Source organism: Akebia trifoliata, chromosome 9 (assembly GCF_017979445.1).
Source record: "Akebia trifoliata isolate Shusen 1 chromosome 9, ASM1797944v1, whole genome shotgun sequence".
Classification (NCBI taxonomy): domain Eukaryota; kingdom Viridiplantae; phylum Streptophyta; class Magnoliopsida; order Ranunculales; family Lardizabalaceae; genus Akebia; species Akebia trifoliata.
Window position 1 is genome coordinate 2,306,280 of NC_141383.1, and position 17,603 is coordinate 2,323,882.

At 35.0% G+C, this 17,603-nt stretch overlaps 2 long non-coding RNA genes across 2 annotated transcripts; both read right to left on the reverse strand.

The window, feature by feature from the left end:
- Positions 1–10,031: 10,031 nt before the first annotated feature.
- On the reverse strand, positions 10,032–11,325 carry LOC147394042 (uncharacterized). Its single transcript, XR_015181283.1, has 3 exons — positions 11,048–11,325; positions 10,530–10,690; positions 10,032–10,184 (listed from the first exon to the last, which is right to left on the reverse strand). It is a non-coding gene; the product is annotated as an uncharacterized LOC147394042 (long non-coding RNA).
- Positions 11,326–12,449: 1,124 nt separating this feature from the next.
- LOC147394043 (uncharacterized) lies at positions 12,450–17,187 on the reverse strand. The gene is made up of 3 exons (XR_015181294.1): positions 17,056–17,187; positions 13,667–13,746; positions 12,450–12,643 (listed from the first exon to the last, which is right to left on the reverse strand). It is a non-coding gene; the product is annotated as an uncharacterized LOC147394043 (long non-coding RNA).
- Positions 17,188–17,603: the final 416 nt, after the last annotated feature.

A 17,603-nucleotide genomic window follows, 5' to 3' on the forward strand; every position in this document is an offset into this window, starting at 1 on the left:
AACATATGTAAAAACAATGTAACATTAATAAATTTTTAAAATATGGGTTAGAAGTTTTGAATTGAGCTGATTTTTTGTAAGGATGATCTCTATGATGGGAAGATCATCCAGAAAAAAAATCAGTCCAATCTGAAACTTCTAACCCCATTAAAAGTGATTTAGAATGTGGACCGTCGATTTTTTATCAATTTTTGTCAATAATTTGTAAATCACTTTTGATGGATTTAGAAGTATTCGATTGAGCTGATTTTTTGTGAGGATGATCTTCTCATCATAGTGACCATCATCGCAAAAAATCAGCTCAATCCAAAACCTCTAACTCATATTTTTGAAAAACCATTGTTTTTACATATGGCTCTCGAATTGCTCCCATACATATATACATATGAAAAAACTTTCATTTTACAAAATGAGAGTTAGAGGTTTTAGATTGAGCTGATTTTTTGCAAGGATGGTCACTATGATGAGAAGATCATCCTCATAAAAAATCAGCTCAATCAGAAACTTTTAAATCCATCAAAAGTGATTTACAAATTAGTGATAAAAAGTGGTAAAAAATCGACGGTCCACATTCTAAATCACTTTTAATGGGGTTAGAAGTTTCAGATTGGGCTGATTTTTTTTTGGATGATCTTCCCATCATAGAGATCATCCTCACAAAAAATCAGCTCAATCCAAAATTTCTAACCCATATTTTAAAATTTTATTAAAAACGAAAGTTTTCTCATATGTTTTCTCATATGGCCCTTGAACCTGACCCATATATATATATATATATATATATATATATATATATAGGGAATGTTCAGCACCCTAAGTTTTACCACACACTTTAACAAACGTTTTTTGTCCTACATGGGTTAGAAGTTTTGGAATGGGCTGATTTTTGGTGAGGATGATCTCTATGATTAGAAGATCATCCTCCCCAAAAATCAGCCCATTCCGAAATGTTTAGCCCATGTTTACACGTTGAAAAATTGTGGACCGTCCATTTTTTGTAAACCATTTTTGATGGGGTTAGAAGTTTTGGAATGAGCTGATTTTTGGTGAGGATGATCTCCTCACCATAGAGATCATCCTCACCAAAAATCAGCCTATTCCAAAATTTCTAACCCATGTAAGACAAAACACGTTTGTTAAAGTGTGTGGTAAAGCTTAGGGTGCTGAACGGGACCATATATATATATATATATATATGGGGGGCGTTCAATGGCCAACTTTTGGCAAACTTTTTGGCAAAACATTTTTCAAAACATGAGTTAGAGGTTTTGGAATGGGCTGATTTTTGGTGAGGATGATCTCTACGGAGAGGAGATCATCCTCACCAAAAATCAGCCCATTCCAAAACTTCTAACCCATGTTTACAAGCTGAAAAATCGTGGACCGTCCATTTTTTGTAAACTGTTTTTGATGGGGTTAGAAGTTTTGGAATGGGCTGATTTTTTGTGAGGATGATCTCCTCACCGTAGAGATCATCCTCACCAAAAGTCAACCCATTCCAAAACCTCTAACCTATGTTTTGAAAAATGTTTTGCCAAAAAGTTTGCTAAAAAGTTTGCTAAAAAGTTTGCCCTTGATCGCTACCCTATATATATATATATGAGAAAACTTTCGTTTTTAATAAAATTTTAAAATATGGGTTAGAAATTTTGGATTGAGCTGATTTTTTGTGAGGATGATCTCTATGATGGGAAGATCATCAAAAAAAAAAAAAAAATCAGCCAAATCTGAAACTTCTAACCCCATTAAAAGTGATTTAGAATGTGGACCGTCGATTTTTTACCACTTTTTATCACTAATTTGTAAATCACTTTTGATGGATTTAGAAGTTTCTGATTGAGCTGATTTTTTGTGAGGATGATCTTCTCATCATAGTGACCATCCTTGCAAAAAATCAGCTCAATCCAAAACATCTAACCCTTATTTTGATAAACGAAAGTTTTCTCATATGTTTTCTCATATGGCCCTTGAACCTGTATGTATGTATATATATATATATATGGGTCAGGTTCAAGAGACATATGAGAAAACATATGTAAAAACAATGTAACATTAATAAAATTTTAAAATATGGTTTAGAAATTTCAGATTGAACTGATTTTTTGTGAGGATGATCTCTATGATGGGAAGATCATCCGAAAAAAAAAAAATCAGTCCAATTTGAAACTTCTAACCTCATTAAAAGTGATTTAGAATGTGGACCATCGATTTTTTACCAATTTTTGTCAATAATTTGTAAATCACTTGAATCGCCCCCATATATATATATAAAGTCCGTTCGGCACCCAACCATTAACCCAACAATTTGCCCAACCATTTTTGTCTTACATGGGTTAGAAGTTTTGGAATGGGCTGATTTTTGGTGAGGATGATCTCCTCACCATAGAGATCATTCTCATTAAAAATCAGTCCATTCCAAAACTTTTAATTCATGTAAGACAAAAATGGTTGGGCAAATGGTTGGGTAAATGGTTGGGTGCTGAACATTTCCCATATATATATAGGGTCGAGTTCTGTAGATACATAAAGCTACAACATTTTTGTCTTATATGGTTAAAAAGGTTCGAAATAAACTGATTTTTTGTGAGGATGATCTTTGTGGTGAGGGGATCATCCTTGCAAAAAATCATTCAATTCTAAAACTTCTAACCCCATCAAAAGTGATTTACAAAAATTGGACGGTCTAAAAATTTTCAACTTGTAAACATGGGGTTAGAAATTTCATAATGGGCTGATTTTTCACAAGGATGATCTCCTCACCATAGAAATAATTCTCAGAAAAAATCAGCCCATTACAAATATTTTTGCCCATATAAGGCATAACACGTTGTAGCTTTATGAGTAGCTTTATGTGTATACGGATCCTAATCCATATATATATATATATAGGGTCCCGTTCAGCACCCTAAGCTTTACCACACACCTTAACAAACGTGTTTTGTCTTACATGGGTTAGAAGTTTTGGAATGGGCTTATTTTTGGTGAGGATGATCTCTATGGTGAGGAGATCATCCTCACCAAAAATCAGCTCATTCCAAAACTTCTAACCCCATCAAAAATGGTTTACAAAAAATGGATGGTCTACGATTTTTCAACATGTAAACATGGGGCTAAACATTTCGGAATGGGCTGATTTTTGGGGAGGATGATCTTCTAATCATAGAGATCATACTCACCAAAAATCAGCCCATTCCAAAATTTCTAACCCATGTAGGACAAAAAACGTTTGTTAAAGTGTGTGGTAAAACTTAGGGTGCTGAACATTTCCCATATATATATATATATGGGAAATAATCAGCAACAAACATTTTGACAAACATTTTGGCAAAACATTTTTCAAAATATGGGTTAGAGGTTTTGGAATGGGCTGATTTTTGGTAAGGATGATCTCTACGGTGAGGCGATCATCATCTCCAAAAATCAGCTCATTCCAAACTTCTAACCCATCAAAATTGGTTTACAAAAAATGGACGGTTCACGATTTTTCAACTTGTAAATATGGGGCTAGAAGTTTTGGAATGGGATGATTTTTGGTGAGGATGATCTTCTCACCGTAGAGATCATCCTCACCAAAAATCAGCCCATTCCAAAATCTCTAACCCATGTTTTGAAAAATGTTTTGCCAAAATGTTTGTTGTTGAACGGGACCCTATATATATATGGGGGGCGTTCAATGGACAACTTTTTGGCAAAACATTTTTCAAAACATGAGTTAGAGGTTTTGGAATGGGATGATTTTTGGTGAGGATGATCACTACGGTGAGGAGATCATCTTCACCAAAAATCAGCCCATTCCAAAACTTCTAACCCATGTTTACAAGCTGAAAAATTGTGGACCGTCCATTTTTTGTAAACTGTTTTTGATGAGGTTAGAAGTTTTGGAATAGGCTGATTTTTGGTGATGATGAACTCCTCACCGTAGAGATCATCCTCACCAAAAATCAGCCCATTCCAATACCTCTAACTCATGTTTTGAAAAATATATTGCCAAAAAGTTTGCTAAAAAGTTTGCATTAAACGCTACCCTATATATATATATATATATATATATATATATATATGGATTCAGCACCCAACCATTTACCCAACAATTTGCCCAACATGTTTTGTCCTACATGGGTTAGAAGTTTTGGAATATAATGATTTTTGGTGAGGAGATCATCCTCACCAAAAATTAGCCCATTCCAAACTTCTAACCCCATCACAAATGGTTTACAAAAAATGGACTGTTCATGATTTTTCAACTTGTAAACATGGGGCTATAAGTTTTGGAATAGGCTGATTTTTGGTAAGGATGATCTTCTAACTGTAAAGATCATCCTCACCAAAAATCAGCCCATTCCAAAACTTCTAACTCATGTAAGACAAAACATGTTGGGCAAATTGTTGGGTAAATTGTTGGGTAAATTGTTGGGTGTTGAACATTTCTATATATATATATATATATAGGTTCCGTTTGGCATCCAACCATTTACCTAACAATTTACCCAACATGTTTTGTCTTACATGGGATAGAAGTTTTGGAATGGGCTGACTTTTGGTGAGGATGTCCTCACCAAAAATCAGCTCATTCCAAAACTTCTAACCCTGTCACAAATGGTATATAAAAAATGGACGGTCCACGATTTTTCAACTTGTAAACATGGGGTTAGAAGTTTTGAAATGGGCTGATTTTTTATAAGGATAATTCCTCACCATAGAGATCATTCTCACCAAAAATCAGCCCATTCCAAGACTTCTAACCCATGTAAGACAAAAAAATTGGACAAATTGTTGGGTAAATGGTTGGGTGCCGAGTGGGAACAATATATATATATATATATGGGAAATGTTCAACACCCTACACTTTACCCTACGTTTTACCAAACGTGTTTTGTCCTACATGGGTTAGAAGTTTTGGAATGGGCTGATTTTTGGTGAGATGATCTCTACAATTAAAAGATCCTCCTCACCAAAAATCAGCCCATTCCAAAATTTCTAGTCCCATGTTTACAAGTTGAAAAATAGTGGACCGTCCATTTTTTGTAAACCATTTTTTATGGGGTTAGAAGTTTTGGAATGAGCTGATTTTTTGTGAGAATCATCTCCTCACAAAAAATCAGCCTATTCCAAAACTTTTAACCCATGTAGAACAAAATATGTAGGGAAAGTGCAGGTTAAAGCGTAGGGTGTTGAATGAAATATATATATAGCGTCCCTTTCGGCGTCTCTCTCTTTAACATATGCTTTAACAAACGGATTCAATTAGAGACGCTTGAAATTGAAAGTTGAGGTTAAGTTATAACTTAACCAATATTTACAGAGCCATCTTCATCTTTACAATAATTAGTGTTGCCTCCCTGTCCTCAATTAAAACCCGATCGAAACTTAATGACAGAGAGTTCTGTCGAACCCTCTCTCTCACTGAAATCCGATCGATCACTCTCTCATTCTATCTCGCTCTCGCCTGAAACACTCTCGATAAAATCCTCTTTCTCACTCTTTCATTCTCTCTCGCCCTCGCCTAGCTGCAACTCCATCTCCCTCGCACGAACGAGGGTTTTAGCGTGGGATCTTCTCGTACTCTTAGACGAAGGCGAAGAAGTAGTGTGTCTGGTACTTTAGATGTAGATGGAGGAGTCCATCATGCATGTAAAAGAAGGTTGAATTAGACTCTTTTAGATTTTTATAGCAAAACCCAATATTTGAAATAAGCTATTAATTCTTCTGCTTGTAATATGGATGTTAAAGTTCTTTTTTATGAAAATTTTATTTTTAAAATAAAAATATATGGATGTTAAGTAACTTTCAGACCATGTTCACTTTCAATTTAGTTTAAATGAATTTTAGCTAGTTTTCTATGTACAAAGTTCAATTTTCAGTCTTCTGTTTGTTTTGTTCCTTTGGGTGTGAACTTGAATGTGGGAGCATATCGAAAAAGGTTTCGAGGAGAGGAGAGGTTGAAGAATGAAATAGTTAAGTAAACCAACCATCAGAAGAGGAAACTAAGGTTACAGTAGCCTAGCTGGGAAAATAAATACTCATTTCCCCTTCTAACACTTGTTCCTTGTTTAAAGAGATGGGTTAATGGACCTTTCTTTTTACCACCCACAGAAAATTTTTAAAGACTAATGTGAATTACAGAGAACACTTGAGTTGAACAATCAGTTTGTGAGTTGAGAGTTGAGAGCGAAAGAGAATGAAAGAGTGAGAGAGGGTTCGACATAACTCTCTGTCTTTAAGTTTTTGATCGAGTTTTAATCGAGGACAGGGAGGTAGCACTAATTATTATAAAGATAAAGGACAACTCTGCAAATATCGGTTAAGTTATAACTTGACCTCAACTTTCAATCTCAAGCGTCTGTAACCATCATATCCAACGGTTTGAATCTGTTTGTTAAAGCGTATGTTAAAGAGAGAGGCGCCGAACGGGACCCATATATATATATATAGGGAAGCGTTCGACGCAAAACATTTTGACAAACATTTTGGCAAACATTTTAAAGCCGTCCGATTTAACGCAAATGAACGGATCAGATTCTATTTCACTGTTTTATAAAATTATACGTTAATTATAGTGCCGTCCCTCATTTTAAGCTTATTTAGTGCGACATCCCTCTTCCCTTTCAAACCGATCGAACGAGGGTTCTGTTCATTTCTCCTCTGTCGAACCCTCTCTCATTCTCACTCTCGAGTCTCTCTCTCTCTCTCTCTCTATCTCACTCTCTCACTCTCTCTCTCTCTTACTCACTTTGTCACTCTCGTTCGAGCTCTGTCATTCTCGCAAACCCTCGCTCGAGCTCTCTTTCGCGAACTCTCTCGGTTTGATCTCGCTCTCGTTCTCACTCTCTCATCATCGCTCGCACGAACGACGAAGACTCCATCTCCCTCGCACAGGTACTCTCTCTCTCTCTTGGATTAATTTGAGTTTCGATTTAAGCTTTATCTCCTTGGATTAATTTGAGTTTCGATTTGATGAAGACAAAAAATCCGAAATTATTTAGGGCTTTTTTTTTATCTTCACTTTGGTAAATTAACAATATAGACTATGAACCTGATTGAATAACAATTTAGGTATTAATTTGAGTTTCTGTTCTTTGATTTGAGAATATTTCATCTGTGAAATATTTCACATAAAAAATTCCGATTAGTTGTTGTGTTTCTTGATTTTAATTGAGTGAGCAAGTGAAATTTTTTAGGTCCTCTATTGGTCTCAAGTAATTAACTAACAAGATCACAAACCCACAAACATAAATTTGAATTTAGTTTATCTACCAGACTCATAAATTTGAATTTAGGACTTTTTTTATCTGATTTGAGAATATTTCATTTGTGAAATATTTCACATAAAAAATTATAAGGATTTGTTGTTGTGTTTCTTAATTTTAATCTCGTGAGCAGGCCTAGTATAAAAATTTCTGATTTTTTTAAATTCTGATTTGAGAATTTTTTATTCCGATTTCTCATTCTAATTGTATATTCCGATTTCTCATTCACTTTGGTAAACTAATTCTACGAATCCATACTTGTACTGAGACGAATCACTTATTATTGAGAGATTACGGTTTTGATTGTTATTTGGGGTTTATTTGATGCATCTGTTCTCACAGTGATCCACGTCGTTTGTTAATGCATTTGATACACATTGATTTCTTTATCAATTTGAGGATTTATATTTTCTTGGTTGATTCTATTGATGATCTACATGTATTATCTGAACTAAAACTCTTAAATTTATGATTTTGATGTTTTTTTATCCTTAATCGTGCAAAATTATGGTGTTTTTTATTTTTTATTTTATATATTTGATTTTGAAAAGTTGGATTACTTTTCCTATTTCAAGGTTTGTTAGAAATAGCTGAAGCAAAGCCAGGTATGATGAAACCAGTGTTCAATTGAACATTCTTCAATTGTATATCACAACTGATTTTTTTCACAAATTCAATGAAATTTCCCTCAAAGTTGATATATTCGTTCCTACATTATATATAGAGCCTCAATGCCTTCATCTTCCTCAACCATCCTAACAATACTTCATTAATCCTCAATGCGTAGAGAGATCAGGGATCATTTGGCAATTGGTAGAGTTACAGGAGATATTATTGACCCTTTTAATAGAACTCTACCTATTAGAATCACTTGTGGGACAAGAGAAGTTAACAATGGATGTGAGTTTAGACCCTCCGTTGTTGTGAACCAACCAAGAGTTGAGATTGGAGGTGAAGGCCTAATAACCTTCTACACACTGGTAAGGTTTCAGTTCCGATCCTCTTCGACCATGTGCCTGAATATACTTGTGATTTTGATAATTTGATCTGAATTTATTATTACTTCACAAAGAATTACAATTCTCACATGGATATATAGTTGAGACTTTTTGAGTTGAAGATATATATAGCAGCTCTTATATATCTTCCCTATTGTAATTATTGTTTGTGTTGAACCATATGTTATTGTCGTTTGAAGTGTTATAGAAATAATTATAATAATTCTTAAAATTTTGTGAAACCAATTTGTTTTGTCAGGTTTGCTATCAAAATGGGCAAATTTTATGTTGTCTTTGCAGGGAGAAAGATCAGTATATTTTCTACTTGGGAAGAATGTCACCAGTTGTGGATAGATATCCGTCAGCTTGTCACAAATCATTTTCATCTTACGAGAAAGCCAGAAGACACTTTATCAAAGATAGGCGTAATCGTGATATAGTTGAAGAAAAATTTCATGAAGTAGAGGATCAATTCCATGACTTGAAGCAAGAATTCGATGAAGTGAAGCATGTGGAGTTGAAGAAAAAATCCAATGTATTCAATAAATTGCATGTAATTTGTATAGTTATTTTTATATTGTCTTTGTTCATGGGTCTGTATTTTCTTTGAACGAAGTAGTTTTTAAGGGAATAATTGATTTTGGATCTTGATGAGTGAATATATATTGTATTACCTTTAGCTTATTTTATTTAAGTCTGACTTGATCTTGTTAAGTTCTTTTCTATTTTTAAACTTGATTAGAAGATCTATTTTAAGCCAAAAGTAGGGCAGAAATGAGTTGAATCACTGAACGGTTCGTAACAATGTTACATTCACCATCACTTTGCTACCCATAGAAAGCCAGTGGGATTTGTGACCATCTATTTGAATAGTTTTCATGAATGACTTTTTAGCCTTTGGTACTTTGTATGAGATATGATAAATTCAGATGAAAATGAATATTGACAATAGTTGGACAAATGGTTCAGTAGTTGTGCCACAAAAGTTGTTGGGGGCTGAGGGCTTAATGCATATTACAACCACAAAAAAAAAAAAAAAAAACATGACATGAGTAGTAAGCTTTTCAATACAAACAGAGATTAAAGCAAGAGTTGGATTCAAAGCTACAAGGTGTTAAAGCCCAAATGCCCAAATGCTTTTGTCTTCAACCTATACCTGCAAAAAAAAATCACACATTCATATTCATATCTCGTTCACATCCCATCCACTCTCATCCCCATCCATTCACATCCCATCCCATCCACTCTCATCCCCATCCATTCACATCCCATCCCATCCACTCTCATATCGAAGAATAATAAGATTTAAAAAAAAAATATTTACTTATATAAATCAAAGTTATAAATCACATGTTGGAAGAATTCCTTAGATCATGTTCACATACATCAATGTAATGAAATCTGAAAAAAAAAATCCCACTTTCAATATTCCATTTCTCAGAAGATTGTGAGGTGCATACGGCATTAGCACCTGCAACATGGGCAGATAGCTCTGTTGCACTTTGCAATATCACCAAAACACGAGAAGATGGGCAGCTTCACAGACCGACAAAGTTCAAATTTGAAGTGCTTGGAGAAGTCGAAGTTGGTCATCTGAGAGAGCATCCGTCGATGTCTTTGTTACAGGAAGCGATCGAACTTAAAATGAGACTAACAGCTTATTGGAAGATTGTTGTGCAAAGGTTAGTTGATAATTTGGGACATCAACTTTTGTTCAGTGTTCAGACCCTTTTAGCCTCATCTTCCCGACCTATCCAGATGGCAAATTCAATTGTGATGCATGTGGACAACAAGGTGATGGCTTCTGCTACCATTGCAGCCCTTACAAGCTTGACATTCACATGCAATGTACTTTCACGCCCTTTTCACTTAATCACACGTCCCACCTTCACCCTCTCAACCTCACCTTCTGCCCTGCTAACCAAACCAAAACCTTCTCCTGCAATATATGCCAAACACTCAGGTCAAACCACTGGTTGTATCGATGCAACATATGTCAATTTGATGCCCACCTTTGTGGCCACCAATTTCACCAAAGCAGCTTGCATGAAATTATAATAACCAACCATAATATTCAATCATGGATGATAAAATATAACTAAAAGTCATAATTATTACCCTAGAAATAGAGCGTCCTTATAAATGATATGGTAAAACAACTACATAAAACCAAAGAAATTGGGAACAACATATAGGATATGAAGGAACTGGGCTAACCCACCAAAACATATAATAAAACATGAAGGATACATAAAAAAAAAGTGCTACACAATGGTCATTTCACCTGACTCAAAAAGCTCATTAACTCTTTAACCCCCTCTTTGAACCTGTCATCATCCAACCATCCAAATTTTGTAACTCGATAAAAGAGTTGAATCAGGGATCCAGTTACAAAAGGCTGCAAATCAGGTCCTCTTGTGGCCAAATAGTTTATCAGGTAGTTTCCTTCAGACAAAGTCCAGACAAATGAATTCAGAATAAGAGCTAAATTAAAAGGAAATTTGTAAAGAAAACAATGTAGCTGCATGATCATGGATGTAATTTGTAAAGGTGATATGGCTATCTAACTCAAACATCAAACAAATGATTTCCATCCCTAATGTATCCACAAAAAATTGATGAAACCCATGAAAATGAAACATTTAACCAATAGAGTAGTCAGCCAAGAATTGCATGAAATGATATCTCCATCATACAAATGAAAAGAAAATAGGTTCAGCCCGTAATGGAAGCAACTTCCATGAATTTCATTCTAAAGCATACACCATGGACAAATATCTGTGAGCAGAAAGAGAATATTACGGATATCAAGTCGGAGCTGAAAAGAGAGGCTTTTCTCAGTCACTTTTTTCAGGTGATCAAGAATCCACTTTTAAAGAAGTCAATCCGTTCTCCTTTATCCACTTATATCCAAAACACATTTACAAATTTCCCACAAAATGGAGTGATAAGTTCAGCAAAAAAAAATTTAAGACAACCGAGCAACAAATACCATTTCAAATCCAAAAGACCAGACGGCTAACAAAGTTAAGGAGCAGAAATTAATAGTACTACCACTGGAAATGTTGGATTATTTACAAATGTACAGCATAGTATATTTCAATCTGAAATTGTTCGATGTTACAATAGAAGCTAAAAATACAAAAGAGAACTCAAGAGAAAAGGTCCATGAAGATAGTGAACATAAAATCTCCGCCAAAATAGGAGCAATGGTCCAACAGGTCACAGCATCAATCTGAGAAGGAAATATAATTACAAGATAAAATATCAATACATATACATCTCTCAAGTTAAAGACTTCAAAATGTAGTTCATGGAAACTATTGATAGGTAGACCAATTGCGAGCGTCAAATGAAGGTGCCACAAGATTAAAAAAAAATCATTCCATTTATGTGTAAAAAAATGTTTCTATATCACGGAAAACAGAATCATTGTCCACTTGCCCCTAGCATGCATATCATATTGTCATGGTCTACCCAAAAACAAAATCCAAACATAGAAACTAGATCACACCATTTGTGTTTTTATAGTGTTTTCCAATCTTAAAAAAAAAAACAAAACAGGCGAAATTATTTTATCTCATTGCCCAATTCAACTTAGAAAGCCCAATAAAAGTTTTGGACTGAATTTATTGAAATAACCGATGCGATCGAGACACGTAGTCCAAAGGCAGAAAAAAAAAAACAATAGTTGTAATCCAGTCCGTGACGGTGCGAGACAGAGTAGAATGTATTTTTATTTTATTTTTTTAAATGTTCCCTCAATTGTTTAATTGGATGGATATTTATGAAATTTGGAGTTAAGGTAATTTTAAACAATTCATAGGGTGACACATGTCTTCTCGAGAGTCAGCTTGAGTCCAAGAAGACGTCGAACAGTGAGTCCGGAGAGGGCTATGACTAAAAGACTAATCTCATCCTTGTTGGGAAGGATATGATTCATGCAACAAAACTAAGAAGCCCAGCACAATGAGAATCATGGAATCATTATCTGTAATAATTATTAAAGTATGGTTTTAATTCATATTCGGAACAGCTTGGACACCAAATAATCTCTATGGATGAAGTGATATCAGTACCTACAATGTACCATTCATAAAGTTCAAGGTAACAATAGCAGAAATTTGAACGTAAAGGCTGAATTTAATCATGCCAAGAACAACCTATGAGGAGTTCAATCGACCCAATGCAGGAGAGGCAACATATGCTGACAAGAGACAATGAAAACAAATGCAGGCAGGAATGAGTAAGCTAAAAGAAAGAAAAAGTAAAAAAGAGAGACAGAGAGATGTTACCAGGCCATTACTGTTGAATCCAAATGCACAGCTTGGAAGTTCACCTGCATATGTGTAAGCTGTGTAGGATAAGCCACTCGACAGTGTTGCCTTGATGAGATAGCTGCAAACTCCATAAATAGAGATATTATACTCAGATTTGTGCTAGTGAGTTGTATTGTACCAAGCCAATTCATTCAAACTCATCCAAGTCGACCACATAGAGAGTCCAGTGTCACACTAGCAACGCAACTCATTTATTTACGTTTGTAAATCTAGGGCCAGAATGAATTAGAGCATTACGTGTGTCCGACCAGAGCAATGTTGGCATCTTCATTATGTGCTACAATGGCCATGGAATCACTTGCAACAAGGTTTCAGGTTCTAATACTGTTAACCAAGAAATTTGGGAAAAGGCTTTATTTATTGATTTAATAAAACCACTTCTCCTACCAACATAAAGTACACAACACCTAGCATTGCAATATTCCAGCATACTGTTCTGCCAACACCTTTGATAACATCAACATTTGTTTGGGAGTTTAGCTCATTCATTCATAACGTGAGAACCATCTTATCGGATGCCTACTTAACCCTACAAAAGTTACCTAATGTGATACACCAGAGGAATTGCTAAACGGTTGAAGTTTGGATGAGATGATCATTGAGACTTTGAAGAGCTGAACAACATTGTTCAGACAAAACAAGTTGCCAAACCCAAGAATTGCGAAAAGGAATAGATGCTGATTTTCAGGTTTTTTAACAAATTAAATTTGCAAGGTTATCCAACAACAATATAAGAAACTGTAAAAGAATACACAAACTAGGGGTCCTACTTTGTGTTATTTGCTTCATCCAAAATATGCTAATAGTTCTAACTATTACAGAGATACTTTTCTTTTTCCTTTTTCTTGATAAGTACTGCAGCAACCTTTTAAGTACAGGCTACTTTTCTATCCTTGATCTCCATCCAATGTTCTCTATATGCTTGCATAATAACTCTTATGAATTATGACTAACATGGTTTCTCAGAGGTGTTACCGATGTTTGTCATATATAAGATTAATCAGTAGCCAATTATAAGATTATATAAAAAACAAATAGAACAGTTGACAAGAGAATATATATATACTAAGAGATGAAGTACCTGTTCAAGTGTCTAACTCAATGGAGATGCCTCATGATCGCTTTCCATGTCCTGACCCAATTCTTGAATATCATCATTACCTATTAAAAAGGAAAATTATAAATAAGAATGTACAACAAAAATAAATGTTTTAAAGTTATATTTTTTCTTACAAAGATAATTTCACTTACCTTGGGTTGTAAAACTTGTATGTTTTTTATATGGATTTATAGGACATATTCGTTTGTCGTGTCCAAATGTTTTACATGATGTACACTTTCGTTTCTTTTTTTGTTGGCTCAATTCGATACTATTTTTTAATCTACCTGTACATGCAATCTTTCCTTTACCCTTCTCATCTTTCTTCCTACCCTTTGTTTGCGAGACATTTGGGTCCAAAAGTAACAACTGTGAGGCTTCAACTACAGCTGGGGATGTATCAACTACAACTTCATGTTCTAACATTTCATCGCATTGAATTTCAGAAAGTTTTTTGGATAGTTCATTTAAGGTATTCGTGAAGATTTCGTATCTCTTCATTGAAGTCGATGCAAAACTAGCTAATGTAGTAGCTTGTTGACACATATTACCAAATCTGAATGTAATTGGCTGTTCTTTCCCATCGATCATTACTGCTGAATCCATCACCCTAAATTTGTTTGCCCCTTTCCTCCATCTTCCAAGAATGAAGTGTGATAGTATACTATCAATGTCTAAATGAAAAAACACCTTTAGAAAATGCCGACATATTATTCCAACAAACTCAAATTTCTTACATTCACATGCACCCTCGTAAGTATCCAAATTTAACTTCAACACAAACTCCTTGGACTTACCAAACTTAGTTGTTATTCGATACGTATGAAATCTATCATCGATTCCCATTTTTTCAACTTTAAGTCGATTCACTTAGAGCCATTCTTCCCTGAGTTTCTCAAACATATTTTTAGTATATACTGTCGCAGCATGTTTGAGAAGTAACTCATCATACTTCACACATCGAAACTTGTGTTCTGATTTAAAATCTTCATCGATCTCATTTGTAACAAGTTTTTTCAATGCTTCCTCATACTTGACTCCAAATTCTCTTAGATTTGTCTTTCATGTAACGAACTCATCAAAGAATGCATTAATGCTCTCACTACGGCCAGTAGTATTCATGCCAGCAAAAAAAAACCCCGATTATACACAGGCACCCAAGACTCCTGCAAATCAAATAATTGCTCAAGCCATTCATTTCCTTCCAATCCATGCTCTACAATCAAATTCTTCCAATTCTTTTCAAACTCTTTCCCCGTGTATGTCGACCAAATACACCTCTCCAATTTACTTTTGAAATCAGAAGATTCAAAGTATTTATAAGCCAACTTCTCAGGAAACTTTTTCATAATGTGCCAAATGCAAAGGCGATGACGTGTGTTGGGAAAAACTTTAGCAATCGCATTCCTCATTGTCAAATCCTGATCGGCGATCATCGATATTGGATGACGTCCTCCCATAGCCTTGAGCCAAGTCTCAAATAACCATAAGAAAGTTGTCTCTGTCTCATCTTGTAGAAGAGCACACCCAAATTGTATAGACTGAAAGTGGTGGTTTACTCCAGTAAATGGAGCGAACGGCATATCATATTTGTTTGTCCGATAAGTCGTGTCGAATGTCATCACATCACCAAAATATTCATACGATAATCTAGACCTTGCATCCACCCAAAGAAATTCGTTGCCCTCATCTCATCATCGCATTGTATTGCATAAAAGAATTGTGGATTTTCAGCCTGTTTTGTTATGAAATAATTCAATACTGACTGTGCATCCCCTACCTCCAACTCCCTATGCCTAACATTCCTCAAGTGATTGTAACAGTCCCTACCATCAAAACCAATTAGATCTCCGCCAAGAATGGTTGGCACTTTAGTGATTTGAATATTTTCTCTTCTAAATGTTTCCACTAGATCCTTAGCTATTGTAGGCATACAACGGTTTGATCTCATCCCCATTCTCTTCGATGGTGTGACTACCTTGTGATTATGGCAATCGTCGAAAACAGACACTTTCCATTTTACGGTCCATTTGTTATCGTGTGTAACACGCATCATTGCTTTACAACCACATTTAACAGTTGAAGAACCTATTCTATTTATCTTATTAGCACTTTCATTCACAATTGTTTCTTCAACATCTTTTTCTTTCGCCTTATATTTTCCTTGATGTGTGCAAACATATGTCATTCCAGTTATCTCATTTGAACCTCGTCGACACTTAGAAGTTGTTTGAACATGAATGGAAAATCCTTCTTGATACCCGTAATCTTCATAATACTTCTTGGCTTCTTCAATTGAATCGAAGATCATCCCCAGATATGGAACATTCAACTTTTCAACATTTTGTGTAGGACTTTCGCAATCAACACATTCTCCACTATCTACTTGATTTCTTGATGAAAATCCCATAGTTTAACCAATAGTCGCTTCCCCACACTTGTCAACGTCAATTGTATCCATAAAATATTTTCACTGATACATTAAATCACAATCAATGCATTAAAGGTAGATTCTTCTTAGTGATAATTACTCTTTGTCAGAATGAAATCCATGATACCAAATATTTGTCAGTCAATTAGATAGGCCATAGGACAGACTATTAGATATCTAAAATCCGTTATAAATCGCTCAAAATCCTTGTTCTCAAAGATATTGATGCTGATTATAATTAAAAAATCACAACCACCACCCCCTTTACCTTTGATTCTAAGCTTCCATCCAACACTGCAAATATATATATAATCACCACCAACCCCATCTCCCAAGTCCTCCATTTCAATTCCTTTCAAACATCCCAATCAACACCTTTCATTCTTGTCGATTGGGATTTTTATATCCTCAATAAGTTGAAAACAGTTAATGTGATTTGTGTGGATGGTAAACATGGAATTAGGCATGGTGGGTGCCAATTTCATATAGTTACTATTTTTGTGCACGTCTACTATTCCAAATCAGTATGTCATGAATTTCTCATGTGTTTTAGCTAGGAGTCTGGTAGATAAACTAAATTCAAATTTATGTTTGTGGGTTTGTGATCTTATTGGTTGGTTACTTGGGACCAATAGAGAACCTAACAAATTTCACTTGCTCACTCGATTAAAATCAAGAAACACAACAACTAATCGAAATTTTTTATGTGAAATATTTCACAGTTGAAATATTCTCAAATCAAAGAATAGAAACTCAAATTAATACAAAAATTGTTATTCAATCAGGTTCACAGTCTATTGTTAATTTACCAAAGTGAAGATAAAAAAAGCCCTAAATAATTTCAGATTTTTTGTCTTCATCAAATCGAAACTCAAATTAATCTAAGGAGATATAGCTTAAATTGAAACTCAAATTAATCCAAGAGAGAGAGAGAGAGTACCTGTGCGAGGGAGATGGAGTCTTCGTCGTTCGTGCGAGCGATGATGAGAGAGTGAGAACGAGAGCGAGATCAAACCGAGAGAGTTCGCGAAAGAGAGCTCGAGCGAGGGTTTGCAAGAATGAGAGAGCTCGAACGATAGTGAGAGAGTGAGTGAGATAGAGAGAGAGAGAGTGAGAGAGTGAGGTACTGTCGAGACTTGAGAGTGAGAATGAGAGGGTTCGACAAAGGAGAAAGGGTTCAGTTCTGTCTAACAGAACCTTATGTCGTTCGATCGGTTTGAAAGGGAAGAGGGATGTTGCACTAAATATGCTTAAAATGAGGGACGACGCTGTAATTAACTTATTATTTTATAAAACAATGAAATAGAATCTGATCCGTTCATTTGCGTTAAATTGGACGGCGCCAAAATGTTTTGCGCTGAAGTTTTACGCTGAGATCATCCTCACCAAAAATCAGCCCATTCCAAAACTTCTAACTCCATCAAAAATGGTTTACAAAAAATGGACGGTCCACAATTTTTCATATTGTAAACTGGGGCTAGAAGTTTT